Source organism: Oryctolagus cuniculus, chromosome 10 (genome assembly GCF_964237555.1).
Source record: "Oryctolagus cuniculus chromosome 10, mOryCun1.1, whole genome shotgun sequence".
NCBI lineage: Eukaryota > Metazoa > Chordata > Mammalia > Lagomorpha > Leporidae > Oryctolagus > Oryctolagus cuniculus.
In genome coordinates this window covers 48,535,192-48,542,119 of record NC_091441.1, presented here as the reverse complement: position 1 = coordinate 48,542,119, position 6,928 = coordinate 48,535,192, and the positions used below count along the sequence as shown (strand labels likewise).

Below are 6,928 nucleotides of genomic sequence, written 5' to 3'. Positions count from 1 at the left end.
ATATCTCCTCCCTCTCTTATCCCCACTCTTATTTTTTAACAGGGATAAATTTTGAGTTGGGTTTAAACACCTAAGAATAATTCTGTGTTAGTTAAGGAGTTCAACCAATGGTATTACATAGAAAATACTAAAAGGAATAAAATAGTAAGCTGTTCCTCAACAGTCAAATAAATAAATAAATCTTAAAAAAAAACAGTGATGCTCAACAACTAATCAGCCCAGAGGCTGCTTTTCAGACTTTCTAGTATTTTAGATAAAACTAAAATATAAATTTAGATAAGATGTGGGTGATACTGTGCCTGGTGGGGAGTCTGCCTGCCCTGCCCATGCAGGAGGTTGAGAGGGAATGGCACACCTTGCCTCCTGGGAAGGGAGGGACCCTACAACCTGACTGCCATCAGGCAGAGGGAGCCCCAGATACTTTTTCCCAGCCCAGTACCCTGTTAAAGGGCCCTGTAACTGTCAATCAGGTACAGCTTCCACGTGTGGCCCAGGCTCATTAGGACCACCTGGAAAGCTATCCTAGCTACGTGATCTTCAAGCTGATTGGAGAAGCATAGTGGCGCCAATATGGGTTCTATCCTATAGAATTAGTGTTACCCTGAATTAGTTACACCCCTTCTGCCTGCTCATTAAAAGGTGAGTGTGGTCGTTAATAAGGCAGACATGTTCACAGAAACTTGTCTTCAGTGCTTCTTGCCAAAGAGCATGGTCATCCCACACATGCCAACAGCGTGTGGGCCTCCTGGGATGAGCCCACAATAAAAAGACTTAGTGTACAAACTTCATACAGAATACACATACATGTGTACGCTATACATATTATGTGAATTATCAATAAACAAAAATTATAGAGCATTAATTTTTGAATTTTTCTTTAATAGTTACCTTTGGTGCTCTACAAAATGTGAAAAAAAAAATCCAGTTTATCTGTATCAGTAGCTGTATCAGTAGCTAAGTCAGTCACTATAATCTACAGCTGATTTTAGCAAAGATAATACCTTTCCAAGCACTTTTACCTCTACTACCTGTCAATTGACTTATTGCTTCTTTCTTCTTGATCAAGGCAGGAAATGGAAGTAATTGCTTAGTGAAGGCAGTGTTGGGAATAGGAAGTGAGCAGAGTAAAGTCATATTAGCTAATGCTTCTCTGTCTTGGAAATCACTAAGGGTGATTTAAAAATAGGCCCCACCTATTCTGATGTGGTTTGTATGGGGCATGGCTTCTGTCTGCCTTGGGATTTTAAGTGTTCCCTAGGAAACTTTGATATGCAGCAAAAACTGCACACTACTGGGTTAGAGTGTGAGAGGGATCATACTTCATTAATCCTTAAACAGCATTAATATTTCAATAGATTATAGATAGGACATACAAATAATACAGATCATATGTGGAAACATTCCTTACAATGGGACACATGACTTAATAGTGGAGGAATTCTCCAAAATGAAAAACACTGGAGTTCCAGTTTTTCTGAATATACTTATTTATGTTAGCATATGACAAATTGCATAACGTTATTTGGTTCTAGGAATGTTCCTCTTTTGTTGAACAAAGTTGCAGCAGTGGGGCAGGCATTTGTCATAGCAGCTGAGATGCCAGCTGGGATGCTTGCATCCCATATCAGAGTGTCCAGTTTCGTGTTCCAGCTCTGATCTCAATTCCAGTTTGCTTGTAACATGAACTCTAGAAAGCATCGGGTGATGATAGCTCAGGTAGCTGGGACCCTGATATCTAAGTCAGGGTCCTGGATTGAGTTCACAGCAATAGGCCTGGCATAGGCCTGGCTTAGCCCCAGCTATTTGGTCATTTGAGAATTGAAACAGCATATATGGATTCCATCTGCTTGCCTGCCTTTCTCTCTATTCCTCTGCCTCTCAAAAAATAAAAAAAAAAATTAAGAAATAGATAGATACAATTTTAAAAATGGAGTAAAACATTGAGCAAAACTGAATACCAACATTAAACATGAGTTTATGAGACATTTTTCTATCAGAAATCTTGCTCAGAGCTGTACCTGACAAAGTTATTGAAGCATATACATTAGAAAACTACGATTCAGGGATGGTGTTGTGGCATAGGAGGTTAAATTGTCACCTGCGGTGCCAGCGCCATGTCTCACTTGGTTAATCCTCAGCCTGCGGCGCAGGTATCCCATATGGGCGCCAGGTTCTAGTCCCAGTTGCTCCTCTTCCAGTCCAGCTCTCTGCTGTGGTCCCGGAGGGTAGGGGAGGATGGCTCCTGCACCCACATGGGAGACCAGAAAGAAGCACCTGGCTCCTGGATTTGGATCCGCATAGCTCCGGCTGTAGCAGCCATTTGGGGTGTGAACCAGTGGAAGGAAGACCTTTCTCTCTATCTCTCTCTCTCACTGTGTGTAACTCTACCTGTCAAAAAAAAAAAAAAAAAAAAAAAAAAAAAAAAAAAGTTGTTGCCTGCAACAAGGCATCCCATATGGGTGCTGGTTTATGTCCAGACTTCTCCACTTCAGATACAGCTCCCTGCTGATGGCCTTCTGAGAAAAACAGTGGAGGATGGCTGAAGCCCTTCCATCCACATGGGAGACCCTGATGAAGCTGTTGACTTCAGCCTGACTCAGCTCTGGCCCTTGTGGCTATTTGGAGAGTGAACCAGCTGATGGAAAATCTCTGTGTCTCTCTCTCTGTCTCTGTCTTTCCCACTTTCTCTCTAACTCTTTCAAATACATAAATAAATCTTTAGAAAAGAGAGAAGAAAGCTATAATTCAATTCTGAGTGTGAAACATCATCTTGGAGGATGCTGCTGCTTGTACACGTAGGTGCTTTAGAAAAGAATTTGTAGCTCTCAAATGGATTGCTCCTTGCTCCTTCTTCATTCATGAAAGTAATAACCAAGAAGTAAGAGCAGAAAGGAAGGTATATCATGGTCATTTACATATATAGCAGGCATTCTGTTCTTTTCCACACAAATAAGTACATGTATATATATATATATATATATATATGCACACATACATGAGTGCATATTTATATTTTATACATATAAAAATGTGCATATATATATGAATTCCAAAAAATTAATACTTCATAAAAAAGAAGTTAGAATTTTTCTGAAAGTTCTTCAGAAAAATCAGAGGATTCTTTGATTTTACTTTTATGCTAGCTACAATGAATAGTAAGCTTTATGTAAGGAATACTATCTATTCTTTCCATAGATCTTTTAAAATTTGTTCAAACTTCTACTTACATTTTCATTTGAAAGATAAGGAGAAAGATAGATACACAGAGAGAGAGTTCTCCTATAAATGAGTTTGTTCTCCAAATGTCTGCATTTGTTGGGTTAGACTGAAGCTGAAATTGGCCCTTAAACTTACCTTTTAATGCTAGTTTTACACAAATCTTTTGAAATGCCTTTTTAAGTATACATATATTTTTAAATGTAGACATTTATATATATATATATACATATATACACATTTGAAGCATGTTCCCTTGACTAATTTTATTTAAAATAGTTGTTTTAAGATTATTTTAGCATTTGCATAGTTGAAGATGCTATACATGTCACATTGAAATACAGCAATAACTGATTTTATAAAATATATGTCTGAGAGCAAGAGAAAATATTTTGGATCATTTGTTTCCTTTTTCCCTAAATTTTTCAGATTAATTCAGTGCTTACAAGAACTGTTTTGGGAGATAATGATATCTGGGCACTGTAAGATAGGCATGCTCATGTTGAGGGGAGTTATAAAGAAATATTTGGGCAATAGTATGGACAATTTGACTTTAGCTCAGAACAGATTTCAGATGACAAAGCTAACATACAGATAGCTTAAATAGTTATTAATTTCTGAAGCCAAGAATGAAATATAACTGTGATCTTAGTGATTACAAAACTCTCTGTTCAAGCATTTCACTGTAAAAGATTGAGGGGACTTGGAATTCACATCTTTAAACATAAAAAAACATGGTGATTTTCATCCTTGATTCAGAGTTATAGAAAAGTATAGATACTATTTAAAAATCTGACCTAAAGTTTAAAAATTATAGTACAGTTAAAATGACATTTTGATCTTTCTTAGTCACTTCAGGCTTCTTTAACAGAATATCATAGACTAGATAGCTTAAACAATAAACATTTATTTCCTGTAGTTCTGAAGGTGCGAATTAGGGTGCCAGCACGGTCAGGTGAGGGCCCTCCTCCTGGGTAACAGTTGGCTGCCTTCTTGTTTTACATTCACATGATAGAGACAGACTACCCGGATCCCCTAATCTCTTTTTATGGGCAATAATCCCATCATGGGGCCCTACTTGCATGATCTCATCTCAATCCTATCACATCCAAGAGGCCCTAAATCCAAATACCACAGTGATTAGGGTTTCAATATTTGAATGTTGGGGGGGCACAGACATTCATTCTAAAGCATGGTCTATAGCCTGCTCACTTTTTAAAAACATTTATTTTATTTATTTGAAATGTACTGGGAGAGAAGGAAACACAGAGGGAAAACATGTGTTCATTGACTGACTTATTCCCCAAATGGCACTATAGTTTGGGCTGGGCCAGGCTAAAGCCAGGAGCCCCAAACTCCATCGGGTTTCCCATAGATTTACACCCAAGTGCTTCCACTGCCTTCCAAGGCACGATAGCAGGGAGCTGGATTGGAAGTGAGCAGCTGGGACTCAAACTGGTGTTCACATGAAATGCTGGTGTTGCAGTAAGCTGCTTAACCTGCTGCTTCACAACACTGGGCCCTCAATTTCCCTTTAAAAACATTTCCCTGAACTGAAGATGTTAAGTGTTTACAAGGCAGGTAGAGAACCACTGACTGAACAGGCGATGAATAGAGCAAAGCTATTAGTCACATACTAGTATATAGTGATTTCCACTCTTTCTAGATTTAAATATCTTCATGGCTGTCTTTGGGAAATATTATGTAACATAGGCATTTTTAAATTGAACTCTTACTTTCAATGTTCAGACTTTTTTGTAGGATCCTCTTTTCTGTGCCTTAGATTTTTGTCAGTTTTTTTTTTTTTTTTTTTTTTTTTTTTTTTTTTTTACTTTTCATTCATCTGTTATGGTCAACCCACCATGTTTTGCAACATTGGCATCCATGGCAGGCTTTTGGGCTCTACCTCCTTTGAACTCTTCGCAAACTGTTTCCAACACAGCAGAAAACCTCTGTGGTCTGAGTACTGGAGAGAGAGAATTTTATTACAAGGGTTCTTTGTTTTACAGGATTATTCCAGGGTTTATGTGCCACAGTAGTGATAAGTCTACCTATGGAGAGAAATTTGATGATGAGAATTCATCCTATAGAACTCAGGTCCTAGCATCTTTTCCATGGCAAGTATTGGGCCCAACACAAATGGTTCCCAGTTTTTCATTTGCACTGCCAAGACTGAATGGTTGGATGGCCAGCATTTGATTTTTGGTAGAGTGAAAGAGGGCAAGAGTGTTGTGGAAGCGGTGGAGGCCTTTGGTTCACTAATGGCAAGACCAGAAAGAAGCTTACCTTTGTCAGATGCAGACAACTCTACTGCATCTGAATTCTGTTTCATCTTAACCACCGGATCATTCCTCCTGTAACTCAGGAGAGCACCTCTCTTTCCCATAATAACAGTTTCCAGTGTTTCCAGAGTAAAATACCCACAAATTTAACATCCAAGGAAAGATCTATTGCTCTTTCCTCATTGTTTCAATAAGAAAATCAACTAGTTAGCCAAATGAACTTGACAAAGATCACAAAACTAATTAGCAGAAGAACTAAAATGTGAATTTAAAGATGCTGATTTCCTTATCAATGCTTATTATAATAAGTATTATTGACTTTGCAGGAAATCTAGCAACAGAGCTCTGTATGGTGGGAGAAAGGGATGGGGCAAGAATAGCAGTAACATTTATTTTATGGAACTATGATTCTTTCTCATCTCACCCAGGATGAGCTCCTATTAGGTTTTATTGAACAACTTATTTCTTTGATCTCAACTTAACAGTTGTGGCAAATAATAACCAAATCTTTCTCCTTATGAAACATATCCAGTGTGTTGACAAATACTGCTAATTCTGCATACTCAGTGAGCTCATATCTTTACTTATTACTCTATTCCTTTCCCACCACCATCACCAGACTAGCTTCAACTATCTCCAGACAACTCAACTAAAAAGCAGAAGACTCAGACACTCAAAGTGCAGATTTAGTTTGAAATTCTAGCTTTTTGTCATTTACTGTTTGCACGTCCATAGCTAGAAAATCATATGATACCAATAATGTTTTGAACCTTGGTAAGATGTATGCAGAATAAGTACAGCATAGTGGCAAGGTAAAGCTACCAGACAGAACTGAAACTTGGAGTGCAAATTCTTGTCTTAGATTCTGGTTTCTACCTATTCCTTAAATAATTTAGAAGAGTAACTTGAACAATGCTTTTTTTTTATTCTGTAAATTAAACAAAATACTATTAATTCCATAAGATCATGGAAAAAACTAATATAATTAGTTTTAAGCTTTTAAAACACCACAACTACTCAATAGATTATAAAATGGCCTGCAAATGTTAAAGCACTAAAAAAAGAGCAGCATGGTTTTTTTAACAGTGGTACCCAGATATAATGTCTATACTCTACATTTTGTTATAATACATTACTCATGCATTACATTATTTCCATCTCATTTGTAGCAAGCATTTAATTTAATCAAAGAGGGATTGTTGGTTTGATTAATTTTAACTAAATAAACAAAATTATTCATGAGAATGACTTTGCATGTCCAGGAAATAAGCAAATTTATAATGAAATTTATTAGTTAGGAAGTACTACAAGGTTTACATTGTGTACTTTCTAGAACTTTTAATTGTGTTTTTATAGAACTTTTCTTTGTTTTAAGAAAATTGATTATCTCATGTTCCAAATACAGACAAATTACTGTAAAATATTTAGGA

General features: G+C 37.1%; 1 pseudogene; it reads left to right on the top strand.

Moving 5' to 3' along the window:
• Window positions 1-5,078: 5,078 nt before the first annotated feature.
• Window positions 5,079-5,536, top strand: LOC108177174 (peptidyl-prolyl cis-trans isomerase A pseudogene; annotated as a pseudogene).
• Window positions 5,537-6,928: the final 1,392 nt, after the last annotated feature.